The sequence below is a fragment of the Chiloscyllium plagiosum genome, unplaced genomic scaffold, assembly GCF_037043375.1.
Source record: "Chiloscyllium plagiosum isolate Xiang-an unplaced genomic scaffold, Cpla_swu_hap1 HiC_scaffold_47, whole genome shotgun sequence".
Lineage (NCBI taxonomy): Eukaryota > Metazoa > Chordata > Chondrichthyes > Orectolobiformes > Hemiscylliidae > Chiloscyllium > Chiloscyllium plagiosum.
Window position 1 is genome coordinate 24340055 of NW_028270185.1, and position 16330 is coordinate 24356384.

Below are 16330 nucleotides of genomic sequence, written 5' to 3' on the forward strand. Positions count from 1 at the left end.
ATATCACCTGCGATTGATCAACATTAACTCGATTTAATTTGGCTTGATAAAGGTTTTTTTAAAGTGTGTTTGTGCAGTGATAGAGTTGTACAGAATGGAAATAGCCCCTTCAATGGGACTCATCCATGCCAATCAGATATCTTATATTAATCTAGTCCCATATGCCAGCATTTGCATTTATCCCTTTAAAACTGTCCTTTCTGGTTCTTCTTAAGTATGGTAATTGCAACAACCCCACCATTTGCTCTGGCATTTCATTCCAAACTCGCACCACAATCTGTGCGGAAATTTGCCCCTTTGTTCCCTTTTAAATACTTTCCCCCTCAACTTAAACTTATGTCCTCTAGTTATAGACTCCCCAACCCTTCACTATTCACCCAATCCATGCACCTCATGATCTTATAAACTTCCATACAGTCACAATTCAGCTTCTGACACTTCCGGGAAAATCAGCCCAGCCTCGTCAGACTTTCCCTATGGCTCAAGCCATCCAATTTTAGCAAATTCCTCATCAATAATTTTCTGAATACTTTCAAGTCACACAAGATCTTTTCTGTAGCAGGGAAATCAGAATTGAAATTTGTCATCAACTGTGCTATCAAGCAGCATCTGTTTAGCAATAAGCAGTGACATTCTGTTTGGGTTCCGCCAGAGCCATTGAGCACCTGAACTCAGTACAGCCTTGGTTCAAACACGGACAAAAGAATGCAATTCCGGAGGTGACACCAAGGCTGCTTTCGACCGAGTGCAGAATCAAGGAGCCCGAGCAAAACTGGAATCAATGGGTATCGGGGGCTCCCCGGTGGTCAGTGTCATGCCTGACACATTGGAAAAATGGTCGTGCTTGTTGGAGGTCAATCAATCCAGTCTATCTCTGCAGGAGTTTCTATACCCAACCACCTTCAGCTGCTTCATCAATGACCTTCCCACATCATAGGGTGAGAAATGAGCATGTTCGATTTGGTTGTACAATGTTTAGCACCATTCACGACTCCTCAGACACTGAAGCAGTCCGTGTCGTATAAAAAGCTTACATTATGAATCTGCAGCCTCCATTTTTGCAGCACGTGCGGTGAGAGTGAGAACCGGGGACTGCTGGGACATTAAATAAATCCTATAAAAAGCTTACGTCATGAACAGGCGGACTGTACACTGTACAGGAGAGATCACGGGATGGCTGAGTAAGTGAGATTATGTATTTGGGTGGTTGCTTTACCCGAAACAATACTTATGCAGTGTTTCACACACACCCTCCTCCTCGAACCAAAAAAAATGTTATGTGCACCGATTTGGTAAGGTTACTAGTTTTATTTTCAGTAGTCTCTTTGGGAATTCAGAACAGTGGAAATAGAGGTTAGGGCAGATGAGTGTTCCTCCTGTAGCATGTGGGAGGCAATGCTCACCAAGAGTGTCCCTGCTGACTTCATCTATGGGAAGTACATCCAACTCCAGCTCCTCAGAAACTGTGTTAGGGCGGGAGCTGGAGCTGGATGAACTTCGGATCTTTTGGAAGATTGAGGGGGTTATTCATAGGAGTTACAGGGAAGTAGTCACACCTCAGATACAGGAAAATGGCAGATGAGTTACAGTCAGGGGATGGAAAGGGAACAGGCAGACACAGGAATCTCCTGTGGCTGTTTCCCCTCAATAATAATTATACCATTTTGATTACTGTTGGGGGTTTCAACTTACCATGGGTAAGCCATGGAGCACAATTCTCTTGCACAGAGTCTGTCCCTGTTGCTCAGAGGGAAGGGGGAAGAGGAGCATAGCATTAGTCATCAGGGACTCCATATTTAGGGGGAAAGACAGAAGGTTCTGTGGGAACGAGAGAGACTCATGATTGGCGTGTTGCCTCCCAAGTGCCAGAGTTCGTGATGTCTCGGATCATGTTCTTGGGATCCTTAATGGGGGGGGGGGGGGGGGGGGGGGGGGAGCTCCAAGTCATGGTCACAGAGGCACCAACGATATGTGAAGGAAAGGGGAAGGGAATGTAAGGCAGAAATTCAAAAAGCTAGCATCAAAGCTTGGAGCAAGAACAAACAGAGTTGTTATCTCTGGTTTGTTACCCATGCCATGTGCGAGCAAAGTGAGGAATAGGGAGAGAGAGGAGATAAACATGTGGCTTCAGGGATGGTGCGGGAGGGAGGGATTCAATTACCTGAATAATTGTTAGGTTGGATCTCTACAAACGGGATGGTCTACACCTGAACCAGAGGGGTAACCAAAACCGGGTGTTTGGTGTGTGTGTGTGGGGGGGGGGGGGGAGTTTGTTAATGCTCTTTGGGAGGATTTCGACTAATTCAGCAGGGGAGTGGGAACACAAATTGGAGCTCCAGTGTCCAGGGGGTTGAGAGTAGTGTGATCAGGTCGCAGGAGTGTAGCGGCAGGCATAAAGATGGTTTGAAAAGTACCTACTTCAACAACAGGAGCATCCAGAATAACGTGGGTGAACTTGCAACATGGGTTAGTACCTGGTACTTCGATGTTGTGGCCATTTTGGAGACATGGATAGAGCAGGGACAGGATTGTTTGTTGCAGGTTCCGGGATTTACATATTTCAGTACGAACAGAAAAGATGGTAAAAGAAGGGGAGGTGTGACATTTTTAGTCCAGAATAGTATTACGGTGGCAAAAAGGACACGTAATGAGGACTCGTCTGCTGAGGTAATATCGGCTGAAGTTAGACACAGGGAAGGAGAGGTCACCCTATTGGGTGTTTTCCAAAGGCCTCTGAAAACTTCCAGAGATAGAACATAGAACAGTAGAACAGTACAGCACAGAACAGGCCCTTCAGCCCACGATGTTGTGCCGACCATTGATCCTCATGTATGCGCCCTCAAATTTCTGTGACCATATGCATGTCCAGCAGTCTCTTAAATGTCCCCAATGACCTTGCTTCCACAACTGCTGCTGGCAATGCATTCCATGCACTCACAACTCTGTGTAAAGAACCCGCATCTGACATCCTCTCTATACTTTCTTCCAGCCAGCTTAAAACTATGATCCCTCGTGTTAGCCATTTCTGCCCTGAGAAATAGTCTCTGGCTATCGACTCTATCTATGCCTCTCATTATCTTGTATACCTCAATTAGGTCCCCTCTCCTCCTCCTTTTTTCCAATGAAAAAAGTGCGAGCTCAGTCAACCTCTCTTCATAAGACAAGCCCTCCAGTCCAGGCAGCATTCTGGTAAACCTCCTCTGAACCCTCTCCAAAGCATCCACATCTTTCCTATAATAGGGCGACCAGAACTGGATGCAGTATTCCAAGTGCAGTCTAACCAAAGTTTTATAGAGCTGCAGCAAGATCTCACGACTCTTAAACTCAATCGCCCTGTTAATGAAAGGATGGCAAAGATGATTCTGGATAGGAGTGAAAGTAACGGGGTAGTTGTTATGGGGAATTTTAACTTTCCAAATATTGTTTCAAAATGCTATTGTTCAAGAACCTTATATGGGTCAGTTTTTGTCCAATGTGTGCAGGAGGGTTTCCTGACACAGTATGTAGATCGACTAACAAGAGGTGATGCCACATTGGATTTGGTATGGGGTAATAAACCCAAAGAGGTGTTAGATTTGGAGGTGGGTGAGCACTTAGGTGATAGTGACCACAGTTTGGTTATGTTTACTTTAGCGATGGAAAGTGACAGGTATACACCACAGAGCAAGAGTTACAACTGGGGCAAAGGCAATTATTGGCAAGACTTAGAATGCATAGAACCGGAAAGGAAACTGAAGGGATGACCACAACTGAAATGTGGAGCTTATTCAAGGGACAGCTACTGCGTGTCCTTGATAACTAGGTACCTGTCAGGCAGAAAGGAAGTGGTCAAGCGAGGCAACTGTGGTTTACGAAAGAATTCGAAACTCTTGTCGAGGGGAAGAAGAAGCCTTATGTAAAGATGAGATATGAAGGTTCAGTTAGGGCACTTGAGTGTTACACTTTAGCCAAGAAGGACTGAAAGTGAGAGCGAAGAAGAGCCAGTTGGGAACATGAGAAGTCTTTGGTAGGAAGGATCAAGGAAAACCCTAAAGCTTTCTATTTGTATGTCAGGAATAAAAGAATGACTAGTGTAAGCCTAAGGCCTGTCAAAGACCACAGTGGGAATTTGTGCGTGGATTCTGATGAGGTAAGAGAGGCTCTAAGTTAATAATTTTCGCAAGTATTCACACAGGAAAAGGACAATGTTTTTGAGGAGAATATTGAGATACCGGCTCTTAGACTAGATGGTATTGAGGTTCATAACTAGGAAGTATTAGGAATGCTGGAAATTGTGAAAATACATAAGTCCCCTGGGCTAGATGGGATTTATTTTAGGATTCTCTGGGAAGCTATGGAGGAGAATGCAGGGCGTTTGGCTTTGATCTTTATGTCGCCATTCTTTACAGGAATAGTGCTAGAAGACTGGAGGATAGCAAATGTTGTCCCTTTGTTCCATAAAGGGAATAGAGACAACCCTGGTAATTATAGACTAGTGAGCCTTATTTTGGCTGTTGGTAAGGATTGTAGGAGATAGGGTTTTTAATCATCTAGAAAGTAATGATTTGATTAGGGATAACCAACACGGTTATGCGAAGTGTAGATCATGCCTCACAAATCTTATTGAGTTCTTTGAGATTGTGACAAGGTGCACGGATGAGGGTAGATTGATCAATGTGGTGTGTACGGATTTCAGTAATGTGTTTGACAAGGTTCCCCATGGTAGGCTATTGCTGAAAATACAGAGGCAAGGGTTTGGGAGTGATTAAGCGGTTTGGATCATAAATTGGCTAACTGTAAGAAGACAGAGAATGGCGGTTGATGGGAAATGTTCACCCTGGGGTTCAGTTGTTAGTGGGGTACTGAAAGAATCTGTTTTGAGGTCACTGCTGTTTGCCATTTTTATAAATGATCTGGATGAGGGCGTAGAAGGATGGGTTAGTAAATTTGCAGATGACACTAAGGTCAGTGGAGTTGTGGACAGTGTGGAAAAATGTTGCAGGTTACAGAGGGACATAGATAAACTGCAGAGATGGGTTGAGAGAAGGCATTTGGGGAGTTTAATGTGAAAAAATGTGAGGTGAGTCACTTTGGAAGGAGTAACAGATATCCAAAATGTAGCATCTCACATTTATCTAAATTAAACTTCATCTGCCACTCCTCAGCCCTTTGGCCCATCTGACCAAGATCTTGTTGTAATCTGAGGTAACCTTCTTCACCGTCCAACACTTCTCTAATTTTGGTGCAACCTGCAAACTTATTTACTATTTCCCCATGTTCACATCCAAATCATTCATATAAATGACAAAAAGCAGTGGACCCAGCATCGATCCTTTTGGTACACCACTGGTCACAGACCTCCAGTCTGAGAAGCAGCCCTCCACCACCATTCTCTGTCTTCCATCTTCGAGCCAGTTCTGTATCCACATGGCCAGTTTTCCCTGTATTCCATGAGATCTAACCTTGCTAACCAATCTCCTATGAGGAACCTTGTTGAAAGCCTTACTGAAGTCTATTTGGTTATGTCTACTGCTCTGCCCTCGTCAATCCTCTTTGTTACTTCTTCAAAAAACTCAATCAAGTTCGTGAGACATGACCTCCCATGCACAAAGACATGTTGACTATCCCTAATCAGTCCTTGCCTTTCCAAATACATGTAAATCCTGCCCCTGAGGATTCCATCCAACAACTTGCCCACCACCGATGTCAGACTCACCAGTCTATAGTTCCCTGGCTTTTCCTTTCCACCTTTCTTAAATCGTGGCACCGTTTTAGCCAACTTCCAGTCTTCCGGCACCTCACCTGTGACTATCAATGATACAAATATCTCAGCAAGGGACTCAGCAATCACTTCTTTAGCTTCCCACAGAATTCTAGGGTACACCTGATCAAGTTTGGGGTATTTATCTACTATTATATGTTTCAAGACATCTAGCAACTCCTCTCTGTGATATGGACATGTTTCAAGATGCCACCATCTATTTCCCAACATTCTATATCTTCCATGTCCTTTTCCACAGCAAACACTGATGCAAAATAATTATTTCAATCTCCGCCACCTCCTGTGGCTCCACACTGAAGCATGCCACTCTCCTGCATACATACATTTTGTGACTGCTACAGTTAAGTTAAAACTAGAAAGAATCTGAACTGAGAGAACTGGCTGTTCCCCTTCTATTGTTAAACTAAATCTCTTCAGAACGTCTGCCTTTATGATCTCTCTCTTCAAAAAAACTAAACATGGACAGAATTAACTTCGTGAAGTGACACCATCATAACAGTAACTGAGTTGGGAATCCTCAAAACCTTAAAGAAGCACTTGGACTAGCACTGAAATCTTATAAAAATTCAAGAATATGCCCTAAATGTTGGGAAGTGAGACTTGTTGTAGCGTTTTGCATAATTTTACAAACTCAGTGGATCTATGGGCCACCTCTGTCCTCTATGATGCAATCATTCTATGATTCTGAAATTAAGGTTCTGAATTCTTTTTTGTCTTTGTTTTGAGAAAATATGACCCAGTGTTCATTCCAGTTGTTGATGTGGTCAGTATCAAATTCAGGCTCTTGATAAGCCCATTCGATCAATGTTTCCCCTAATCTTCAGGATTGGACTGAACCCATGAAAAGAGATCCTGATACCAAGCAATGATACAATGTGGTTTCCTGGAACAAGCTGTGGTCCACATCTTTGTGATTTCCATGCACAATGCAGCTTAAAACATGGTGGTTCCTAGCCCCGTTAAGGTCACCACATCTGGGAGGGGGGTCGCTATTCACAAGGCGAGATCTAACAGAAGAGCTTCGGTGCATGAACCTGAACATCAGGCAGAAAACTTTGCTTAATCTCAGACATAGAGTGTTATTTCTGAAGTGGAAGTTTTGATAACCAATGCTGCACGGATTGAGATTTTATTTGAATTAGGGCTATGATGTACTTTCTTGGACATGTGTGGGGAGGTGGGGGAGGGGTGGCTGTGGGGCAGAGAAGGCCATATCAAATATTGAAGTTCTTCTAATTGTGGTGGGTATCCAATCTGGGGTATGGCGGTTGGCTTCACTACTGAATACTTGTAGTTCAGATTGTCAGGATATTCTGAGGGATGAAAACAATGTCTCTTCAGATTTGTTTCTTCATATTGTGGAGGCCATCCATTTCTGGACAGTGTGGAGCGTTTCAATGCCCATCCTTTTAGTTTCTACAGTGCAGATGTACAATTCTGGAGGGAATCTGAGCTGTGGAGACTCCAAATCTGAATGCAGAAATTTAGCAGTAAATATCTGCATGAGGTGTCACTCATTCTTTATTTTACTAATCAGGGGTCTTTGTGTGGATGGTGGTGTAAAGGGAATCTCCAGCCATTCCGAGTCACCTCATAGCAGATGAAATCAGCCACTGCTGATCCCAATAAAATCTCCAGTACATGACCATGTGTCTGGGATTGATCCGCTGCTCATGGTAAAGAATCATTGAATTGTAGGAGGCCATTTTACCCATCTGGCCCCCGAATGAGCTCCCCTGCTTGTCCTACTATTCATCCGAATCGCTGCAGGACTCAACTTTCATCACTTTCAAAAACATATCAGCTCCTTTTTGAAAGCTCCGATACAATCCACTTCCATCACTCTCCCAGGCAGGACATTCCAAATCCTAACAACTCTCTCAGTAAAGAACTTTCTCCTAATCTTAATCCCATCTCTCTTGCTGGCAATCCCTATTTATTGACACACCAATGATTAAAATATCATTCTTTACCCTGTCAAAATTGTTCATAATTTTGACTTCCTCAGTAAGGACACCTCTTAATTTTCTCTGCAAGAAGAAATAAACCCAAAGTCTCTAATATTTCCTTATATGTGGAATCCTTTCTAATTTTTTTTGTTGTAAATGTTCTTCCCTATCTCTTTTGAAAGTGCAGTTGATTCATTTTGAGAGGCTTTGATGTTGTGGCTATATTTCTTTATCTTGATGTTGCATGGAACAGCAATTATCTTTGTGTAAACCAATCCTTACAGTCTGTACTCACTCAGAGAATATTTGATCAATAACTTCAAGTCTCTCTTGTTTCACTTCTATCCCTAACAGTTAGTCTAGTGGTTATTATATTCTTGTCTCAGAACAAGTGTGGTCTTTCGAAATGCAGCACTCGCTATCTGGTAGCCATGGCAGTGTCCGATCTACAGTTCATCATTTTTGAAGTCATAATTAGTAACTTTCGCTACTATTATTATCCACCATGTTTCTTGGACATTGTTTCTTGGACCAGGGGTAAGTAACGGGGCTCAGGTCTCTGGCACGGAGCCTGTCCCCGTTACTCAGAAGGGAAGGGTGAAGAAGAGCAGAGCAGTAGTAATTGGGGACTCGATAGTTCGTGGCACAGATAGGCGGTTTTGTGGGAACGAGAGAGACTCACGTTTGGTATGTTGCCTCCCAGGTGCAAGGGTACGTGATGTCTCTGATCGTGTTTTCCGGGTCCTGGAGGGGGAGGGGGAGCAACCCGAAGTCGTGGTCCACATTGGCACCAACGACATAGGTAGGAGGAGTGCTGAGGATGTTAGACAGGCTTTCAGGGAGCTAGGTTGGAAGCTTGGAGTTAGAACAAACAGAGTTGTTGTCTCTGGTTTGTTACCCGTGCCACGTGATAGAGATTCGAGGAATAGGGAGAGAGAACAATTAAATGTGTGGCTTCAGGGATGGTGCAGGAGGGAGGGGTTCCAGTTTTTGGATAACTGGGGTTCTTTCTGGGGACGGTGGGACCTCTATAAACAGGATGGTCTACACCTGAACCAGAGGGGAACCAGTATCCTTGGGGGGAGGTTTGCTAGTGCTCTTGGGGGGGGAGTTTAAACTAACTCGGCAGGGGCATGGGAGCCCAGATTGTAGCTTCAGGGTGCAGGGCCTGGAGTGTAGGGAGGTGAGGAACATGGCATCAATTTCCAAGGAGGGTGCCTGTAAACAGGGAAGTGGCTTGAAGTGTGTATACTTCAATGCAAGAAGTATACGAAATAAGGTAGGTGAACTTGCAGCGTTGGTTGGTACCTGGGACTTCGATGTTGTGGCTATTACGGAGACATGGCTAGAACAGGGACAGGATTGGCTGTTGCAGGTTCCGGGATTTAAATGTTTTAGTAGGTTTAGAGGTGGGGGTAAAAGAGGGGGAGGTGTGGCATTGCTTGTCAAAGATAGTATTACAGCGGTGGAAAGGACGATGGATGAGGACTTGCCATCTGAGGTAGTTTGGGCTGAGGTTAGGAATAGGAAAGGTGAGGTCACCCTGTTAGGAGTCTTTTACAGGCCTCCTAATAGTCCTAGAATCATTGAAGAAAGGATTGGGAAGGTGATTCAGGAGATGAGTGACAGTAATAGGGTGGTTGTTATGGGGGACTTTAACTTTCCTGATATTGATTGGGAAAGCTATAGCTCAAGTTCGTTAGATGGGTCAGTGTTTGTTCAATGTGTGCAGGAGAGTTTCCTGACACAATATGTAGACAGGCCAACAAGAGGTGAGGCCATACTGGATTTGGTTCTGGGTAACGAACCAGGCCAGGTGTTAGAATTAGAGGTAGGTGAGCACTTTGGGGATAGTGACCATAATTCGGTGATTTTTACACTCGTGATGGAGAGGGATAAGTGTGTACTACAGGGCAAGAATTATAGCTGGGGTAAGGGAAATTATGATGCGGTGAGGCATGACTTAGGATGTGTGGCTTGGAAAAGTAGAATCCAAGGCAAGAGTGTAAATGATATGTGGAACTTGTTCAAGGGGCAACTATTGAGTGTCCTTGATAATTATGTACCTGTCAGGCAGGTAGGAAAGGGTCGTGCGAGGGAGCCGTGGTTTAATAAGGAATTGGAATCCCTTGTTAAATGGAAGAGGGCGGCCTATCTCAAGATGAGACGTGAAGGTTCAATTGGGGCGATTGAGAGTTATAGGGTAGCCAGGAAGGACCTGAAGAGAGAGCTAAAAGCAGCAAGGAGGGGACATGAAAGGTCCTTAGTAGATAGGATTAGCGAAAACCCTAAGGCTTTCTATAGGTATGTTAGGAATAAAAGAATGACTAGGGTAGGAATAGGTCCAGTCAAGGATAGTAGGGGGAAGTTGCGTGTGGAGGCGGAAGAGATTGGGGAGACACTGAATGAATACTTTTCTTCAGTATTCACTCAGGAACAGGGCATTGTTGTCGATGAGAATACTGAGGCACAAATAAGTAGAATGGATGGCTTTGAGGTATGTAGAGAAGAGGTGTTGGAAATCCTGGAAAAGGTGAAAATAGATAAGTCCCCTGGGCCTGATGGCATTTATCCTAGGATTCTCTGGGAAGCAAGGGAGGAGATTGCAGAGCCATTGGCCTTGATTTTTATGTCCTCTTTGTCTACAGGAGTAGTCCCAGAAGACTGGAGGATAGCAAATGTGGTTCCCTTGTTCAAAAAGGGGAGTAGGGATAGCCCTAGTAACTATAGGCCGGTGAGTCTCACTTCTGTTGTGGGCAAAGTCTTAGAGAGAATTGTAAGGGATAGGATTTATGCACATCTAGATAGGAATAATGTGATCAAGGATAGTCAGCATGGTTTTGTGAAGGGCAAGTCGTGCCTCACAAACCTTATTGAATTCTTTGAAAAGGTGACGAAGGAGGTTGATGAGGGGAAAGCGGTAGATGTGGTATATATGGATTTTAGTAAGGCGTTTGATAAGGTTCCCCATGGTAGGCTACTGCAGAAAATACGGAGATATGGCATTGAGGGTGAGTTGGAGGTTTGGATTAGGAATTGGCTGGATGGAAGAAGACAGAGGGTAGTAGTTGATGGCAAAGTTTCTTCATGGAGTGCCGTCACTAGCGGTGTTCCGCAAGGATCTCTTTTGGGACCATTGCTGTTTGTCATTTTTATAAATGACCTGGAAGAGGGGTTAGAAGGTTGGGTGAGCAAGTTTGCGGATGACACGAAAGTCGGAGGAGTTGTTGACAGTGAGGAAGCATGTGGCAGGTTACAGCAGGATATAGAGAAGCTGCAGAGCTGGGCAGAAAGGTGGCAGATGGAATTCAATGTAGCTAAGTGCGAGGTGATTCACTTTGGGAAGAATAACAAAAAGATGGGGTACTGGGCTAATGGTCGGATACTTGGTTGTGTGGATGAGCAGAGGGATCTTGGTGTCCATGTACACAGATCTCTGAAAGTTGCCACCCAGGTAAATAGTGCGGTGAGGAAGGCATATGGCGTACTGGCTTTTATTGGTAGAGGAATTGAGTTCCGGAGTCCTGAGGTCATGATGCAGTTGTATAAGACTCTGGTACGGCCGCATCTGGAATATTGTGTGCAGTTTTGGTCGCCATACTATAGGAAGGATGTGGAGGCATTGGAACGGGTGCAGAGGAGGTTTACCAGGATGTTGCCTGGTATGGAAGGAAAATCGTATGAGGAAAGACTGAGGCACTTGGGGCTGTTTTCACTAGAGAAAAGAAGGTTTAGGGGTGACTTGATTGAGGTGTACAAGATGATTAGGGGGTTAGATAGGGTCGACAGTATGAACCTTTTCCCGCGTATTGAGTCGGGTATTACAAGGGGGCATAGCTTTAAATTAAGGGGGGGTAGATATAGGACTGATGTTAGGGGTAGGTTCTTCACTCAGCGAGTCGTTAGTTCATGGAATGCCCTGCCAGTAACAGTGGTGGACTCTCCCTCTTTATGGGCATTTAAGAGGGCATTGGATAGGTATATGGAGGATAGTGGGTTAGTGTAGTTTAGGTGGGCTTGGATCGGCGCAACATCGAGGGCCCAAGGGCCTGTACTGCGCTGTATTCTTCTATGTTCTATGTTCTATGTTCTATGTTCCTGTTTGTCGTGTTACCTTTGTCCTGAACTTCATAGCAACTGTTTGTTCTGTCTGGTTCACTGTCGCTTTTTCTTTTGATCGATTTGTCGCTATTTGTTTTCATCAGATTAAAACTACATATTGCACATAAAAAGCTGCAACGAGAGTTCTAGCAACAATGTGCATTTTCTTTTCTTTAAAGAACATTCCCAACTACTTTCGATATAAACCTCTAACAATCATCAACAATGTTCCATGGTACTGATATTCCAGCTACAGTTATTATAATGACCTTCGTTGTGCAAGTTTTAAATATTTTGAATATTTTTAACACCATTGTTCCCATTCACTTTTATTCTTTTTATTAACATTCTGACTGTCAGACATATCCTTGAGGCCATTAAGAGGATAAGGAACTGAGGGGTCAAAGGAAAGCAGATAACGAACCAGAGGTAGACAACAGATGCAATTCTGTGTTTTTGCTCTTTGCTATATCCACCAGTTTTATCCTTCTCTGGTCTGTGTATGTTACATATGCATTTAATGCTGGTTTTTCCTTGAATTGGGACGCTTATTATCTCTTTGAACAATTTGCATTTATGTTGCGGAGCCTAAGTTGTTGCACAAATGTATGTATTTATGTGATGACGCAGAAAGCATTCAGAGACCAGTTAAAGTATGCCATGAAATATCCAGTGATAAAAATAATTCAATTGCTGAATGAAATAACTGAGAGCCAACATTAGACGCAGCAGATAATGGAACAAAGAGTCCACGTGAGAAAGGGACCAAAAAGAGGAGTAGGATTGGCAACATGATAACACTCCTTTTCGAATGGGCAAGGAATGATCATAAGGAGCAATAAGAAAATGACTGCAAGTGCAATGTAAAGTGCTGGAACAAAAAAACATAACCAAGAGAGAAATTAGATATGCCTGAAAAAAGAAATTCATTCCAAATAATCACTTCTCAGACAGTGATTCGATACCAAAAGAAAAGATCTGATGGAAAGTATCAGCATTCACTGCATGCCAATGTGAGAATAGCAATGATAGGCTCATGTCCACTTCTGCTCATGGAATTCTCTGCTGCACACTTCTGGACAGAATTTAAAAATGCAAGAAGTTTCCTATTATAAAGATTAAATAATATACTGTGAAAGAAATCTGTGTCTTTTGATTATAAGTGTATTTTCAGCAATACTGTGTGTTTTCATTCAGTTCCCCCGGCCTGATGCTGATATCACTTCCTTTTGTCATTCATTTCTTTCCAGGAAGCAGCTGCTGCGTTGATGGGGAGAATACAAGCTCAAATCAGAGAGCGCAGTGACAGATGAGATCCCATGCTCGGGAATGGGGTCGGATATGGCAGATGAGCCAACATCTTCAGTACTTTAATGGAAATGTTTTGTGGCTCTCAGTGATTCCATTAGGCTCAATGAGAACTTCCTCTGGATGAACTCTGCTTGCTTGTGGCTTCATAATGGAGCCTGAAAGCAATTCAAACTCATGCCCAAGAGTCATTGCTTTCATCTGTGAAATGGCTCCTACATCCATCCCTGCCTCAGCTCATAATTGGCAACTCAGTCATTCATTCCATTGTGATCTTGGGACCCTCATATCCAGCGCCAATATTGGTCTGCGAACAGATTATAAACTCCACAAATTTGCTCTACCCAGATTTCTTTCTTTATCCTGGTTTGCTTTCCCAACAAATCCTAACTCCTCATCAATGCAGTTAACGTAATAACCAACACAGTCATATTGTCCTCCAAATTCTTGATTTTGAATTCTCATCCATCTCTTCAAAATGTTCAATGGTCATCCATTGAAATCTTTGCTTGCTTGGATTGGTGTGACTCTTGAGTTCTAAACTCGATCTGAAATCATTCCATCTTCTGCTGTGATATAAATATTGCCAGGTGTTGAAATGGTAGACAAAATTATCGATTTCATTGAATTAAGTCAATTGAAATGATAGGTAAGAATGCCAGAAACAAAAGTACGTTTGACAGTTGGGAACAGTCCTGTGTTACTGAGCTGTCTCTACTTCTGGACTCCATCTCTAAATCCTTCCGATTAAGTAACTCCTTCTCCTACTTAAAATGCTCCTCAAAATCTCCCTAATGCATAAGTTACTGTCATCTGACCTGACATCACCTGCGATGGATCAACAATAACTATTTAATTTGGCATGATAAAGGTCTTTTCAAGTATGTTTATGTAGCGATATAGTTGTACAGAATGTAAATAGCCTCTTCAGTATGACTCATCTATGCCAATCAGATATCTTACATTAATCAAGTCCCATATGCCATCATTTGGCACTTATCCCTGTCATACTATCCTGTTTATGTACCTTTCCAGACACTTTTTTAAATATTGTGATTGCACCAACTCCACCACTTGCTCTGACATTTCATTCCAAACTTGCACCACCCTTTGTGTGAAAAGGTTGCCCCTTATGTCCTCTAGTTTTAGATGAAGACCTTCACTATTCACCCCATCCGTGTGCCTCATGATCTTATAAACCTCATACAGTCACACCCAGCTTCTGATACTGGGAAAATGAGCCCAGCCTATTCAGTCTTTTCCTATAGCTCAAACAGTCCAACCATAGCAAATTCCTCATTAATATTGTCTGAACACTTACAAGTCATGCAACATCTTTTCTGTAGCAGGGAGATCAGAATTGAACACATTTGTCATCAACCGTGTTATCAAGCAGCATCTGCTTAGCAATAAGCAGTGATATTTTGTTTGGGTTCTGCCAGAGCCATTGAGCTCCTGAGCTCATTACAGCTTTGGTTCAAAAATGGACAAAAGAACTTAATTCCGAAGGTGACATCAAGGCTGCTTTCAACCGAGTGTAGCATCAGGGAGCCCGAGCAAAACTGGAATCAATGAGTATCAAGGTGAAAACTACCCTGTGGTCAGAGACATGCCTAACACATAGGAAAATGGTCCTGCTTGTTGGAGGTCAGTCAACTAAGCTCCAGGCTATCTCTGCAGGAGTTCCTAGACCCAACCACCTTCAGCTGCTTCATCAATGACCTTTTCTCCACCATAAGGTGAGAAATGGGGATGTTCGCCAATGATTGCACAATATTCAGCACCATTCACGATTCCTCAGGCACTGAAGCAATCTGTGTCGTATAAAAGCTTACCTTGTGAATCTGTGGCCTCCATTTTTGCAGCGGGTGCGGTGAGAGTGAGAACCGGGGGCTGCTGGGACATTAAATAAATCCAATAGAAAGCTTACCTCATGAACAGGTGGAGTTCACACTGAACAAGAGCAATCACAGAATGCCTGAGTAAGTGAGATTATATATTTGGGCCGAAAGTGAGGTCTGCAGATGCTGGAGATCAGAGATGGAAATGTGTTGCTGGAAAAGCGCAGCAGGTCAGGCAGCATCTAGGGAACAGGAGAATCGACGTTTCGGGCATTAGCCCTTCTTCAGGAATGAGGAAAGTTGGTCTAGCAGGCTAATTTTGATGGATTTTCGCTGTAGTCAGACCACAGCGAAACAACGGTTGGAGGAAGAACGCCTCATCTTCCAGCTAGGAACCCTCCAACCACAAGGGATGAACTCGGATTTCACCAGTTTCCTCATTTCCCCTCCCCCCAGCCTGTCTCAGTCAAATCCATCAAATTCAGCACCACCTTCCTAACCTGCAATCTTCTTCCCGACCCCTCCGCCCCCACCCCAGTCTGACCTATCACCCTCACCTTGACCTCTTTCCACCTATCACATTTCCGACGCCCCTCCCCCAAGTCCCTCCTCCCTATCTTTTATCTTAGCCTGCTGGACCAACTTTCCTCATTCCTGAAGAAGGGCTAATGCCCGAAACGTCGATTCTCCTGTTCCCTAGATGCTGCCTGACCTGCTGCGCTTTTCCAGCAACACATTTCCATCTCTATATATTTGGGCCGTTGCTTTACCCGAAACTGTCCTTAAGTAGTGTCTCCCACCCATCCTCCTCCTCGAAGCAAAATAAAATATGTACACCGATTTGGTAAGGTTACTACTTTTATTTTTCAATTGTCCCTTTGGAGATTCAGAACAGTGGGAATGTGTGTCGGGGCAGTTGAATGTTCCTCCTGTAGAATGTGGGAGGCAAAGGTCTCCATTAGTGCCCCTGCTGACTTCATCTACGGAAAGTGCACCCAATTCCAGCTCCTCGGAAATCATGTTAGGGAATGGGAGTTGGGGCTGGATGAACTTTGGATCATTCTGGATTCCTAGGGGTTTATTGAGAGGAGTTACAGGAAGGTAGCCACACCTCAGGTACAGGAAAAAGGTGGATGGGTTACAATCAGGGGATGGAAAGAGAACAGGCAGACAGTGCAGGGATCCTCTGTGGCCGTTTCCCCTCAATAACAATTATACCATTTTGATTACTGTTGGGTGTTTCGACTTACCATGGGTAAGCCATGGGGCACAGGTCTCTAGCACAGAGTCTGTCACTGTTGTTCAGAAGGAAGTGGAGCAGAGCATTAGTCATTAGGGACTCCATAGTCAGGGGGACAGATGGGAGTTTC

General features: G+C 43.8%; 1 protein-coding gene across 1 annotated transcript in view; it reads right to left on the reverse strand.

Moving 5' to 3' along the window:
• The window catches only part of LOC148136016 (uncharacterized), a 62196-nt gene that overhangs the window by 6857 nt on the left and 39009 nt on the right, over positions 1-16330 (reverse strand). The gene's annotated exons all lie outside the window — the stretch shown is intronic.